The following is a 15034-nucleotide window of genomic DNA, read 5'->3' on the forward strand; positions in this document are numbered from 1 at the left end:
ATTTCCTATGATCCTACTCCATTAATGGAGCTGGTCAACCTCTGGCTGAGAACTGTGCCAATGCAGCAAATGTTCCTCAGTCGGTCTGCTCCAAGATAATGGGAACTCATTTGCTCCCGAGGGAAATGGGGCCACCTCTCCAACAGGCCCCATTCCCTCCGGCGCAAACAATGTAAAGTTGTTGCATTGGGCCCTCAATGAGAGGTGATCTTATTGAAACATACAAGGGGGCTCGACAAGGTAGATGCAGAGAGGACGTTTCCCCTCGTGGGGAAATCTAGAACGCGGGGGCAGTTTTAGAATAAAGGGTCGCCCTTTTAGAACTGAGATGAGGAGGAATTTCTTCTCTCAGAGGGTCGTAAATCTGTGGAATTCTCTGCCCCAGAGAGCCGTGGAGGCTGGGTCATTAAATACATTTAAGGTGGAGATAGACAGATTTTTGCAAGATAAGGGAGTGAAGGGTTTTGGGGAGCGGGCAGGGAAGTGGCTTTGAGGCCAAGATCAGCCATGATCTTATTGAACGGCGGAGCAGGCTCGAGGGGCCAAGTGGCCTATTCCTGCTCCTATTTCTAATGTTCAAGTCCTTACATTGTACCAGAAACATAGTCACAGATGTCGTGTGATGTTACGAGTCCTGGGGTCACTCCGGGTCCTGGGACAAACCCCAAGTTTTACATTAAAAAAAAATTCTCATCCTTGTTTTCAAATCCCTTCATGGGCCTCGCCATTCTCTATCTCTGGAACCTCCTCCAACCCTCCGAGATCTCTGCGCTCCTCCAATTCTGGCCTCTTGCGCACCCCCCGATTTTCATCGCTCCACCATTGGTGGCCGTGCCTTCAGCTGTCGAGGCCCTAAGCTCTGGAATTCCCTCCCTAAACCTCTCTGACTCTCTACCTAGGAAGGCAAATGGTATGTTAGCCTTTATTGCAAGTGGGTTGGAATATAAGAGTGAGGAAGTCTTGTTGAAATTATATAGGGCTTTGGTGAGAGCACACCTGGAGTACCGTCTACAGTTTTGGTCTCCTTACCTAAGGAAGGATATACTTGCCTTATGGGGGGTGCAACGAAGGTTCACTAGATTGATTCCTGGGATGAGAGGGTTGTCGTATGAGGAGAGATTGAGTAAAATGGGCCTCTATTCTCTGGAGTTTAGAAAAATAAATGAGGTGATCTCATTGAAACATATAAAATTCTTACAGGGCTCGACAGGGTAGATGTTTCCTTTGGCTGCAGAGTCTAGAACTAAGGGTCACAGTCTCAGGATAAGGGGTCGGCCATTTAGGATCGAGATGAGGAGGAATTTCTTCACCCAGAGGGTTGTGAATCTTTGGAATTCTCTGCACCAGAGGCCTGTGGATGCTGAATCGCTGAATATATTCAAGGCTGAGATCGATAGATTTTTGGACTCTCGGGGAATCAAGGGATATGGAGATCGACGGGAAAGTGGAGATGAGGTCGATGATCAGCCATGACCTTATTGAATGGCGGAGCAGGCTCGAGGGGACGTGTGGCCGACTCCTGCTCCTATTTCTTATGTTCTTATGTTCTTGCCTCTCTTTCCTCCTTTAAGACGCTCCTTAAAACCTACCTCTTTGACCAAGCTTTTGGTCACCTGTCCTAATAGCTCTTGATGTAGGTCAGTGTTGAATGTTGTTGGACAGTCGCTCCTGTGAAGTGCCTTGGGGCGTTGAAGGCGCTATATAAATGCAAGTTGTTGTTGTTGACCAAACTCAGGCTATTTGTAAAAGTGCGGGATTGGGGGAATAATTCTATTCTTGACATCCAGAATCATGTAGCTCGATCCTTTCGGAATCATAATTACGTGTTCCCAAATGATTGTCTGGATTCCATCAGTCAGCGCAGGCAAATCAAGACAGCCCTTGAAGCCACTGTTCTCTTCCGTTATGGTTCAATGCCAATCTATAGATTAATGCCAGTATCGCTGACACTGACTCCCTACAAGGAGTGTGGTGAATGACAGTGCAAATTCCGCCAATTATACACCCATTGAGCCATCAATCACCAGCACCAATAATGGCAGTGAAAGGGTTAGTGGTCCAGAGCAAACACAGACACGCGGCCTGTTTGACGAGCTCCAAAATGGCGATGCCATATCGCGGTCCTGATGCTGGGACCTACTTGGCTTCGGCCCTGGTGTGACCCAGTGCCAGTGACTGTTCCCTGACTGGGAAGTTCCCTTCTCCTACATAAAAACCCAAACTTACACATCGAGTTAACAGCTCAGGAACAGGCCATGCGGCCCGATTGGTCCGTGCCGGTGTTTATGCTCCACCTGAGCCACCTTCCATCTTACTTCAAAAGAAAGAAAGACTTGCATTTATATAGCGCCTTTCATGACCTAAGGACGTCCCAAAGCCAGTGAAGCACTCTTGAAGTGTAGTCACTGTTGTAATGTAGGAAATGGGGCAGCAATTTTGCACACAGCAAGCTCCCACAAACAGAAAACATAGAAAAATAGGAGCAGGAGTAGGCCATTCGGCCCTCGAACCTGCTCCGCCATTCAATATGACCATGTCGAATCCTCTATCTTAATACCATATTCCCACTCTCTCCCCATATCCCAATTTCAATTTTTTTTATTTGTCACATAACCAAATACAAGAAGTGAAATCCAGTCAGTGAAATGCTTTTTTCTTAATGAGCCGAGCGCACCAAGCAGCAAAGGACACTTAGCTGCCTGGTACGCCTGGAGCCCGCAAGGACTCCTTTTGATGCCTTTTGTGTCTAGAAATCTATCTATCTCCTTCTTAAATATATTCAGTGACTTGGCCTCCACAGCCTTCTGTGGTAGAGAATTCCACAGCTTCACCACCCTCTGAGTGAAGAAATTTCTCCTCATCTCAGTCCTAAATGTCCTACCCCGTATCCTGAGACTGTGACCCCTCTCGTTCTAGACCCCCCAGCCAGGGGAAACATCCGCCCTGCATCCAGTCTGTCGAGCCCTGTCAAAATTTTACACGTTTCAATGAGAACCCCTCTCATTCTGCTAAACTCTAGTGAATACAGGCCCAGTCGACCCTTTGTGATGATGAGCGGATAATCTGTTTTTGTGATGTTGATTGAGAGAGAAATATTGGCCAGCACCTTGGAGATAACTCCCTGCTCTTCAAACTAATGCTGTGGGATCTTTTATGTCCACCTGAGAGAACAGACGAGGTCTTGGTTTTAACATCTCATCCGAAAAAATTTTTCGCTCAAGTCTCTGGAGTGACGCTTGAAGTCACAACCTTCTGACTCCGAGACAAGACTGCTGCCAATCTTCTATTCCTTTCTCCCTCATGTACTTAGCTAGCTTCTCCTTAAATGCCTCGATGCTATTCGCCTCAACCACTCCCCGTGGTAGCGAGTTCCACATTCTCACCACTCTCAGGGTGAAGAAGTTTCTCCTGAATTCCCTACTGGATTTATTAGTGACTGTCTTCTATTTAAGAGAGAATTTTCTCTCTCTGTTTGCCAGTCCTTTCTGATACTCTTCTGTTTCAACTCAGCGGGTAATTTTAAACTAATCTGCCGGGCGGGAAACCCAAGGGATCAGGTGATAGTTCAATTGGCTTCAACGATAATTAAAGTCGGGTGGGGTGAGAAGCCAGCACTGCACCCGATCCTGTCAGTTTCCCGATGGGCGGATTAGGTTAAAATGTTCCACTTTGTGATCACTACTTCCGGGTTTGCCAGCACTTTTGTGGTGTCCTGCACTATGGTCTGTGACCCTTCATCTTAGTTTTTCCAATTGAACAACAACAACTTGTATTTATATAGCGCCTTTAACATAGTAAAATGTCCCAAGGCGCTGCACAGGAGTATTTTAAGAAAAAGAATTTGACACCGATCCACATAAGGATAAATTAGGGCAGGTGACCAAAAGCTTGGGCAAAGAGGTAGGTTTTAAGCAGCGGCTTAAAGGAGGAAACAGAGGTAGCGAGGCAGACAAGTTTAGGCAGGGAAATTCAGAGCTTAGGGCCGAGCCAACAGAAGGCACGGCCACCAAAGGTTAAGCGATTATAATCAGGGACGCTCAAGAGGGCAGAATTAGAGGAGCGCAGATATCTCGGGGGGTTGTGGGGCTGGAGGAGATTACAGAGATAGGGAGGGGCGAGGCCATGGAGGGATTTGAAAACAAGGATGAGAATTTTGAAATCGAAACGCTGCTTAACCGGGAGCCAATGTAGGTCAGCGAGCACAGGGGTGATGGGTGAACGGGACTTGGTGTGAGTTAGGACACGGGCAGCCGAGTTTTGGATGACCTCAAGTTTACGTAGGGTGGAATGTGGGAGGCCAGCCAGGAGTGCATTGGAATAGTCAAGTCTAGAGGTAACAAAGGCATGGATGAGGGTTTCAGCAGCGGATGAGCTGAGGCAGGGGCGGAGACGGGCGATGTTACGGAGGTGGAAACACAACTCTCACAATGAAGAAGGGGAAGAAAAAAATTCTGTGAATCCTAAAAATCTAAGTAGAGGGACGGACGAAGCGACTCAGTCTATCGAGAGAATACGCTACACTTGTCAATGGTATAACAAGTGTCAGATTTATGTTGTCGTAGAAAGAGAACGGGTTCCGAGTCAGCAAGTTGTGGGTTCAAGTCCCACAAGGGACTTGGGCACAACAACCTAGGCTGACACCCCCAGTGCAGTGCTGAGGGAGCGCTGCACTGTCGGAGGTGCCGTCTTTCGGATGAGACGTTAAACTGAGGCCCCTGTCTGCTCTCTCAGGTGGACGTAAAAGATCCCACGGCTTCTATTTTGAAAAAGAGCAGGGGAGTTCTCCCCGGTGTCCTGGGCCAATATTCATCCCTCAACAAACACCACTGAAAAACAGATGATCTCATTGCTGTTTGTGGGAGCTTGCTGCGCGCAAATTGGCTGCCTCGTTTCCTACATTATAACAGTGACTACACTTCAAATGTTCTTCATGGGCTGTGCGGCGCTTTGGGATGTCCTGATGTTGTGAAAGGCGCTGGAGAAATGCAAGTTTTTTCTTTTAATAGTAATTTTCTTTTAAATGCACAATCATTAAAAAAAGCTGGCCCATCAACCAGTGTGACAAATCTTCCCCATGATCACGTCAGAAACCTCATCATAATCAGGAGATAAAATCTGCACTAAGATTCACTATTTGTCAGTCCCAGCAAGTTAATCACAAGGAACATATACACACTAAAATACAGCACAGTCTGTGCTTCAGAAACATACATCAAAGTCTATCTCCGCATGTCAGAAGCACACAGTAAGGGACACTCACTAAGCAATGCACATTACCTAAAATATCGCTTATACTGTAGCATATTGTATTTTTTTAATACTCCCACCACGCGCATCACAAAACCCGGGAGAGTTCAAAAGTAACGGGAGCAGAGCGAGAGCGCCAAAACCCGGGAGAGTTCAAAAGCAGCGGGAGAAGAACAAGAGCACCAAAACCCGGGAGAGTTCAAAAGCGCCAAAACCCGGGAGAGTTCAAAAGTGCCAAAACCCGGGAGAGTTCAAAAGCAGCGGGAGCAGAGCGAGAGCGCCAAAACCCGGGAGAGTTCACACCGAGATACAAAGGACCGGTGAGTGTAAAGAAATAAAAAGTAATCAAAGTAGGACATCAGCAGAAAGCAGGTGAGTATTTCTCTATTTCGCACTTTTTTTCCCCAAACTTGAGCATCTAAATTTAAGTGCCTTGGTGTAAATTAAAAGATATACGTGTTCCAAATTTTAAAACTAATTAATTAATTGAGATGGGAGACCAGGCAATGTGTTGTTGTTGTTGCATGTGGGAGCTGGTGGACACCATTGAGGTCCAAGGCGACCATATGTGCAGCAAATGTTGGTTGCTCGAGGAACTTCGGCTCAGAGTTGATGAGCTGGAGTCTGAGATTCAGACACTGCGACACATTAGGGAGGGGGAGCGTTACCTGGACACTAAGTTCCAGGAGGCAGTCACACCCACTAGAATAATTACTTCCAATTTGGCCCATGGTCAGGGACAAGAGGGTGTGACTACAAGCGAGGCAGGTACTGGGATTCAGGAGCTGGTGGTGGAGGAGCCTCAGCTCTTGGCCTTGTCCAACAGGTATGAGATTCTTGCTCCCTGTGTGGATGAGGCCAGGGACTGCAGGGAGGATGTGCAAACTGACCACAGCACCGTGGTACAGGGAGCCATTCAAGTGGGGGGAGCAAAAAGAAATGTTGTAGTGATAGGAGACAGTATAGTTAGGGGGATAGATACTGTTCTCTGCAGCCGAGAGCGTGAATCCCAAAGGCTGTGTTGCCTGCCCGGTGCCAGAGTTAAGGACATCTCCTCTGGGCTGGAGAGAAACTTGAAGTGGGAGGGAGAAAATCCAGTTGTCATGGTCCACGTAGGCACCAATGACATAGGTAGGACAAAGAAAGAGGTTCTGCTGAGAGAGTATGAGCAGCTAGGGGCTAAATTGAAAAGCAGAACCACAAAGGTCATAATCTCTGGATTACTACCTGAGCCACGAGCGAATCTGCATCAGGTAAATAAGATCAGAGAAATGAACGAGTGGCTTAAAGACTGGTGTGGGAGAAATGGGTTTCGATTTGTGGGGCACTGGCACTGGTACTGGGATAAGAGGGAGCTGTTCCGTTTGGACGGGCTTCACTTGAACCATGCTGGGGCTAGAGTCCTGACAAATCGAATAACTAGGGCTGTAGAGAAGGCTTTAAAGTAAATAGTGGGCGGGGGGGGGGGGAGGATCCAGGTGAGCGGGAAAATAAAAAGTCAATGAGAAATGAGAAAGCAATAGAGCAGGCTAGAGATGGGGGAAATAATAACCAGAGTGTGACAGGAAGAGTCAGAATGTTTAAAAATAAGAGTGTAACAGAAAATGGGGCCAAAACAAAGAGAAATGGTAAAAAGACAAAGTTAAAAGCTCTATATCTGAATGCACGCAGCATTCGTAACAAGATAGATGAGTTGATGGCACAAATAGATACAAATGGGTATGATCTGATCGCCATTAGAGAGACGTGGTTGCAAGGTGACCAGGGCTGGGAATTGAATATTCCAGGGTATATGATAATTCAGAAGGATAGACAGAAAGGAAAGGGAGGTGGGGTGGCTTTGTTGGTAAAGGATGGGATCAATGCAGTGGTGAGAAGTGATATTGGCTCAGAAGATCAAGATGTAGAATTGGTTTGGGTGGAGTTAAAAAATAATAAGGGGAAAAAGTCTCTGGTGGGCGTAGTCTACAGGCCCCCGAACAGTAGCAATACTGTTGGACAGAGTATAAATCAACAAATAATGGAGGCGTGTAAAAAAAGGTACAGTAATAATCATGGGTGATTTTAATCTCCATATTGATTGGACAAATCAAATTGGCCATGGTAACCTGGAGGAGGAGTTCATAGAGTGCATCCGGGATGTTTTCCTAGAACAGTATGTAATGGAACCAACCATCTTGGATCTGGTACTGTGTAATGAGACAGAATTAATAAATGATCTCATAGTAAAGGATCCTCTAGGAAAGAGTGATCATAGCATGGTTGACTTTCAAATTCATTTGGAGGGTGAGAAAGTTGTATCTCAAACCAGTGTCCTGATCTTAAACAAAGGCAATTACAATGGCATGAGGGCAGAACTGGCTAAAGTCGACTGGAAAAACAAATTAAAGGGCAAGAAAGTTGAAATGCAGTGGCGGACATTTAAGGAGATATTTCATAACTCTCAACAAAAATATATTCCAGTGAGAAAGAAAGATTTTAAGAGAAAGGAGCACCACCTGCAGCTAACTAGGAAAGTAAAGGATGGTATCAAATTGAAAATGAAGGCATACAATGTTGCCAAGATTGGTGGGAGACCAGAGGATTGGGAAATTTTTAAAAACCAGCAAAGGATGACTAAAAAGAGAGAAGATGAATTATGAGAGTAAGCTGGCAAGAAACATTTATTAAACAGATAGTAAGAGCTTCTACAGGTATATAAAAAGGAAGAGGGTAGCTAAAGTAAACGTTGATCCCTTAGAGGATGAGACTGGGGAATTAATAATGGGGAACGGGGAAATGGCAGCGACTCTGAACAAATATTTTGCATCTGTCTTCACTGTAGAAGACACTAACAATGGATAATCAAGGGGCCACAGAGAGTGGGGAACTAAAGACAATCACTATCACTAAGGATATAGTACTCGGTAAAATAATGGGACTAAAAGACGACAAGTCCCCTGGACCAGATGGCCTGCATCCCAGAGTCTTAAAAGAAGTGGCTGCAGAGATAGTGGATGCATTGGTTGCAATATACCAAAATTCCCTAGACTCTGGAGAGGCCCCAGCAGATTGGAAAACCGTTAATGTAACACCCCTATTTAAGAAAGGAGGGAGACAGAAAGCAGGAAACTATAGACCAGTTAGCCTAACATCTATCGTTGGGAAAATGACAGAGTCCTTCATTAAGGAAGCAGTAGCAGGGCATTTGCAAAAACATACTGCAGTCAAACAGAGTCAGCATGGTTTTAGGAAAGGGAAATCATGTTTAACAAATTTGCTGAGGTTCTTTGAGGATGTAACAAGCAGGGTGGACAAGGTGTATTTGGATTTCCAGAAGGCATTCGATAAGGTGCCACATAAAAGGTTACTGCATAAGATAAGAGCTCACGGAGTTGGGGGCAATATATTAGCATGGATAGAGAATTGGCTAACTAACAGAAAGCAGAGAGTCAGGTTAAATGGGTCATTTTCTGGTTGGCAAACGTTAACTAGTGGGGTGCCACAAGGATCGGTGCTGGGGCCCCAACTATTTACAATCTACATTAATGACTTGGATGAAGGGACCGAGTGTAATGTAGCCAAGTTTGCGGATGATACAAAGATGGGTGGGAAAGCAAGTTGTGCAGAGGACTCAAAGAATCTGCAATGGGATATAGACAGGCTAGGTAAGTGGGCAAACATTTGGCAGATGGAGTATAATGTGGGAAAGTGTGAGGTTATCCACTTTGGCAGGAAAAATAAAAAAGCAAACTATTATTTAAATGGAGGTTACAAAATGCTACAGTTCAGAGGGATCTGGGGGTCCTTGTGCATGAAACACAAAAAGTTAGCATGCAGGTACAGCAAGTAATCAAAAAGGCAAATGGAATGTTGGCCTTTATTGCAAGGGGGTTGGAGTATAAAAACAGGGAAGTCCTGCTACAACTGTACAGGGTATTGGTGAGACCACACCTGGAGTACTGCGTACAGTTTTGGTCTCCTTATTTAAGGAAGGATATACTTGCATTGGAGGCAGTTCAGAGACAATTCACTAGGTTAATTCCAGAGATGAAGGGTTTGACTTATGAGGAAAGGTTGAGCAGGCTGGGCCTATACTCATTGGAATTTAGAAGAATGAGAGGTGATCATATCGAAACATATAAGATACTGAGGGGGCTCGACAAGGTAGATGCAGAGAGGATGTTTCCCCTCGTGGGAAAATCTAGAACTCGGGGGCACAGCCTCAGAATAAAGGGTCGCCCTTTTAGAACTGAGATGAGGAGAAATTTCTTCTCTCAGAGGGTCGTAAATCTGTGGAATTCTCTGCCCCAGAGAGCTGTGGAGGCTGGGTCAGTAGATAGACAGATTTTTGCAAGATAAGGGAATGAAAGGTTATGGGGAGTGGGCGGGGAAGTGGCTTTGAGCCCAAGATCAGCCACGATCTTATTGAATGGTGGAGCAGGCTCGAGGGGCCAAGTGGCCTATTCCTGCTCCTATTTCGTAGGTTCTTATCACGCCACGCACATCACACATCACATTTATGTCTTTTCTCTTTGTCCTTTCTTCTCTTACATAAAATCAATAGAAATTTACACCACAGAAGGAGGCCATTTGGCCCACCGTGTCCGTGCCGGTCGAGAAAGTGCTATCCAGCCTAATCCCACTTTCCAGCTCTTGGTCCGTAGCCCTGTAGGTTACGGCACTTCAAGTGTATATCCAAGTACTTTTTAAATGCGATGAGGGTCTCTGCCTCTCGCACCCTCAGTTAGTGAATTCCAGACCCCCACCGCACTCTGGGTGAAAAAAGTTCTCCTCAACTCCCCTCTAATCCTTCTCCCAATTAGTTTACATCTATGACCCCTGGTTATTGATGTCTCTGCTAAGGAAATAGGTCCTTCCTATCCAATCTATCTCGGCCCCTCATAATTTTATACACCTCAATTAAATCTCCCCTCAGCCTCCTCTGTTCCAAAGAAAACAACCCCAGCCTATCCAATCTTTCCTCGTAGCTAAAATGACACCGACACTTCCCCGTGTCTTTCTATGCAGTTGTTGCTCAATGGTGTGTTTTTGTTTATATCTCTGTAACTTGATTTCTCTCTCCTCGTGTCTCTTTGTCCTTTCCTCTTTCTAAAGCTCCTTCCTTATCTGCTGTCGGTCTGTTTATTTCTCTCGCTCTTGTGCACCTCTCTGTTTCTCTCACTTTGTGCGCCTTTATCTTCTCTACTGCCAATCTCTTTCTCTGCGGGTTTTTACCTGCAGTTCCATCTTTGTGCATTTCTCGGCTGCCCTCAGTTTGTTTCCTCGCTGTGCTACTGTGCCCATCTCTGTGCGCTTTTCTTTTCGTTGTCTGTTCCTTTCTCTTTCTGGGTTTTCGCTCATTCTTTCCTTTTTCAATCTCTCGTTCTACATGTGCCCATTTCTCCCTGTATCTGTTTTTTTCCTCTCTTTTTCTCTGCTTTTGCACCAGTTTCCTTAGCCTTTCCATTTCTGTATTTCTCTCCTGCTATTGTCTGTCTTTCTGTGTTTATATGTGCGTATCTCCGTGGGTTTCTCTTACTGGATCTGCCGGTCTCTGTTTATGTCTGTCAGCTGTGGTTCAGTGGGTAGCACACTTCAGAAGGATTGTGGGTTCGAGTCCCACTCCAGAGACTTGAGCACAAAAATCTAGGTTGACACTCCCAGTGCAGTGCTGAGGGAGTGCAGCGCTGAGGGAGTGCAGCATTGTCGGAGGTGCCGTCTTTCAGTGAGACGTTAAACCGAGGTCCTGTCTGCTCTCTCAGGTGGACGTAAAAGATCCCGCCAGCCACTATTTCAAAGAAGAGCAGGGGGAGTTCTCCCCGGTGTCCTGGGGCCAATATTTATTCCTCGACCAACATCACTAAAAACAGATTATCTGGTCATTTTTCACATTGCTGTTCGTGGGAGCTTGCTGTGCGCAAATTGGCTGCTGCGATTCCTACATTACAGCAGTGACTACACTTCAAAAAGTACCTCATTGACTGTAAAGCGTTTTGGGACGTCCAGTTGTGAAAGGCGCTATAGAAATGCAAGTCTTTCTTTTTGTACATATGCCCCTGTTGTGTGTGTGTGTGTGTGTATCTGGCTCTCTGGTGTTTCTCTCTGTGTACATGTCTGTGAGCCCCTCCTCTCCCCAGCCCCCCTCTGTATGCTCCCTCGTTTTCTCTCCAAGTTATAGACGGAATCCTAATCCTAAACCGAATGTTGCATTTGATTACATAAACCACCCTCGATTCACTCTCTCGATACCAGCCTCTCTCACACTGTCCTGCTCGCTCAGAAACCTCCCAATCTCCTGGTATATTAAAGCCAGCTCCTTTGCCTGCACTGTCTTGAAGGAGGGGGGGAGGGGGTGGGGGGAGCGCGATGTTGCATCGGCTGGAGAGAGGGGAGAAAGAAGGCTCCTTAACACAGGCAGATAGAAAATGAATGAGGCTTTACTTACATTTCCGAGGCGAATCCCACTGGTTGTCAGCTCGGGGGTGTCTCTCTCTCTCTCTCTCTCTTTCCCTCTCACTGCAGGTTTTCCTCCTCCTCCTCCTTATTTGTTGATTTCGTGTGGATTTCACCCCTCGACTGGGCTTCCAAGAGACCTAAAGCAATATCTCCACCGTCAACCGCAAGTCCACCAGCTCTGCGGAGAGGTTGTCCCCTTTAGCCTTGGACGAGCTGGAGATGCTGGGGGAGGTGGTGGAAGAGAGATTCCCCAAAGGGAGATGCTCGCTTCTTTCTTTCTTTCTTTTTTACCCCTCCTCCTCCTCCTCCTCTTCCACTTCCCCTCTTCCTCTCCTCTCCTCTCTCCTTCTCTCTCTCCCTCCTGGATGGCTGCTCTCCAATCAGGATCTGCAGCAAGCCCAGCAGAGCAGTGAAATACTGAACAGAAACGCAGCCATGGAGCTAGCTGGTCGCTACCGTAATTTGGGGTCGAGCAGTCTCACCCTCATTGGCAGCGCCTGCTTGACTCTTTAAAACTCCTGGGAGCAGTCCCCATTAAACCCTACTTTAGCATATGGGTCTCCCAAAATCCGCGTTGCATTTTCTAGGGCGGACATTGAACAGGGAAGAGATCAGTGTCATGCAACAACAACAAAAAAAGGTCCAGCCCTTCCGAGGTTAAAATTTTGCAAAAACGTTCAACAAACACGCCCCCCCCCCCCTCCTCCCCAAATTCCGACTGTTCTTCTGAATGTGGCGAGCCCGTTGTTTAATCAGCGCTTTGTCGCCCCTCCTGCTAACGTCTCAGGGTAAATTGCTTCTGTCTTTCGATAGCCAGAAGTGGCCAGCTGTGCTGCACACAGCACCATCCAACAAACAGCAAATGAGATGCACAGCCTTTAAAAGAAAGACTTGCATTTATATAGCGCCTTTCACGACCACCGGACGTCTCCAAGCGCTGTACAGCTGTGGGAGAGTTGGTGGACCTGGGAACAGGACTAAATGCAATTAACTCTCCGTCCGCGGCCTCTTGCATTGTTCCACGGAAGCTCAGCGTAAACTCGAGGAACAGCACCTCATCTTCCGATTAGGCACTTTACAGCCTTCCGGACTCAATATCGAGTTCAACAATTTCAGATCATAACCTCGGCCCCTATTACATTTTTACTTATATCTTTTTCCCACCCCTTTGTTTTGGGTTTCCCCTCCCCCCCCCTTTCCTTTTTTTTCTCTCTCCCACACGGCAGCTGTCTCCCATCCTGCCAGTACACTTCACACCTAATCTGAGTCGTCTTTTGTCTCCACTGTCCTATCACCATCTCGTCTGGTTTTGAATACCTCTTAATGTCTCTTCACTTCTTTTGTTCTCTCCCAGCCCTGCCTTTCGATCTATTTCATTTCCTTTCCAGTTTGAAAAAGGGTTTCGACCCGAAACGTTGACTCTAATTTCTCTCCACGGATGTTGGATGTTGCCTGGCCTGCTGAGTTTTTCCAGCATTTTCTGTTGTTATTTCTAATGCAATTGACCTGAACAAGACCAGATTGTAGCATCTATGTCACATATTTTTGACATTCATCGCCACACTATGCCTACAAACCCCATGTCCCTCCCTGCATCTAAATTTCGGACCCCAGGAAGTTGGAGTCTAAGATCCTGCTTTAGACCCACAGAAATTTACAGCAGGAGGTCACTCGGCCCATCAAGTCTGTGCCAGCTCTTTGCGAGAGCAATCCAAAACTGATCCCACCGCACGACTCTCTCCTCATAGCGCGATAGCAAAATACTGCAGATGTTGGAAATCCGAAATAACAACAGAAAATGCTGGAAAAACTCAGCAGGTCAGGCAACATCCGTGGAGAGAAATTTGAGTTGACGTTTCGGGTTTGACCCTTCTTCAAAACTGGAGAGAAAAGGAACTAGATCGAAGGCAGGGCTGCGATCGGACAAAAGAATAAGCAGCCCTGCCTTCGATCTAGTTCCTTTTCTCTCCAGTTTTGAAGAAGGGTCAAACCCGAAACGTCAACTCAAATTTCTCTCCACGGATGTTGCCTGACCTGCTGAGTTTTTCCAGCATTTTCTGTTCTCTCCTCATAGCCCTGTGTATCTTCCTCTGCTTCAGATACTTACCACAAATTTCCATTAAAGGGACGCAATGGTCTCAGCCTCAACCACTCCCTGTGGTGACCCATTCCATGCTCCAACAACCTTGTATGTAAAGAGATTTCTCCCAATCTCTCTTCATTCTTGTTAGAAATTGATGGCCTCCCCCCTCATCACTGACACCCTCGACCAGAGCAACCAGTTTCACTCCATCAAAATCTTCATAATTTAAAAAAAAATCTATTAACTTTAACATAGATAGATGTGAGGTGATGCATCTTGGTAGGAAAAATAGAAACAGATCCCAGAAGGTAGCGGGACAGCTAGATAAGGTGGTTAAGAAGGCATACGGGATACTTACCTTTGACCGAGGGGGGCCGTCCGGCCTGATTGTCTGCCTCCCTTTCGCGGCTATGTTCGCGCCCGGGTGGCCCTGGAGATAGAGCACGCGGTGTCCGCCGGCACGCTCGAGGCCTTCCGAGACAGGTGGGCGCCGCGGGGACTGGAGTGCATCATCGCCCCCCGGCCGATGTGATTTTAATTTAAGCTGTTAAGCCTTATTTAACGTTTCCTTAAGTTGCAGCTAAGTGGCATACCAAATTAGCCGAGGCATAGACTACAAGAGCAGGGGAGGTTATGCTTGAACTGTATAAAACACTAGTTAGGCCGCAGCTAGAATACTGCGTACAGTTCTGGTCATCACATTACAGGAAAGATGTGATCGCACTGGAGAGGGTGCAGAGGAGATTTACGAGGATGTTGCGAGGACTGAAGGGAGCAGACTTTCAGCTGATACCTGGGATGGCAGGAATGACGTATAAGGAGAGATTGGGTCGATTGGGCTTATACTCGCTGGAGTTTAGAAGAATGAGAGGGGATCTCATTGAAACTTATAAAATTCTAACAGGACTGGACAGACTAGATGCAGGAAGGATGTTCCCGATGGCGGGGGAGTCCAGAACCAGGGGTCACAGTCTAAGGATAAGGGGTAAGCCATTTAGGACTGAGATCAGGAGGAATTTCTTCACCCAGAGAGTGGTGAACCTGTGGAATTCTCTACCACACAGGGCAGTTGAGTCCAATTCATTAAATATATTCAAGAAGGAGTTGGATATATTTCTTAAGGCTAAAGGGATCAAGGAATATGGGGAGAAAGCAGGGACAGGGTCCTGAGTTTGGATGATCAGCCATGATCGCATTGAATGGCGGAGCAGGCTCGAGGGGCCGAATGTGTTTCTAAACCAAGGACCCCATCTGCTTGTTCAGGTG

General features: G+C 46.6%; 1 protein-coding gene across 1 annotated transcript in view; it reads right to left on the reverse strand.

The window, feature by feature from the left end:
• The window catches only part of lrrc4ba (leucine rich repeat containing 4Ba), a 192110-nt gene extending 179816 nt beyond the window's left edge, over nucleotides 1–12294 (reverse strand). The window contains exon 1 of the mRNA XM_085969747.1: nucleotides 11675–12294. The gene's annotated coding sequence lies outside the window, so the exon portion shown is untranslated. The remainder of the gene's footprint in view (nucleotides 1–11674) is intronic.
• Between the last annotated feature and the right edge of the window lie 2740 nt (nucleotides 12295–15034).

The sequence above is a fragment of the Somniosus microcephalus genome, chromosome 28 (genome assembly GCF_052327205.1).
Source record: "Somniosus microcephalus isolate GS21.2 chromosome 28, FLI_Smic_1.0, whole genome shotgun sequence".
NCBI lineage: Eukaryota > Metazoa > Chordata > Chondrichthyes > Squaliformes > Somniosidae > Somniosus > Somniosus microcephalus.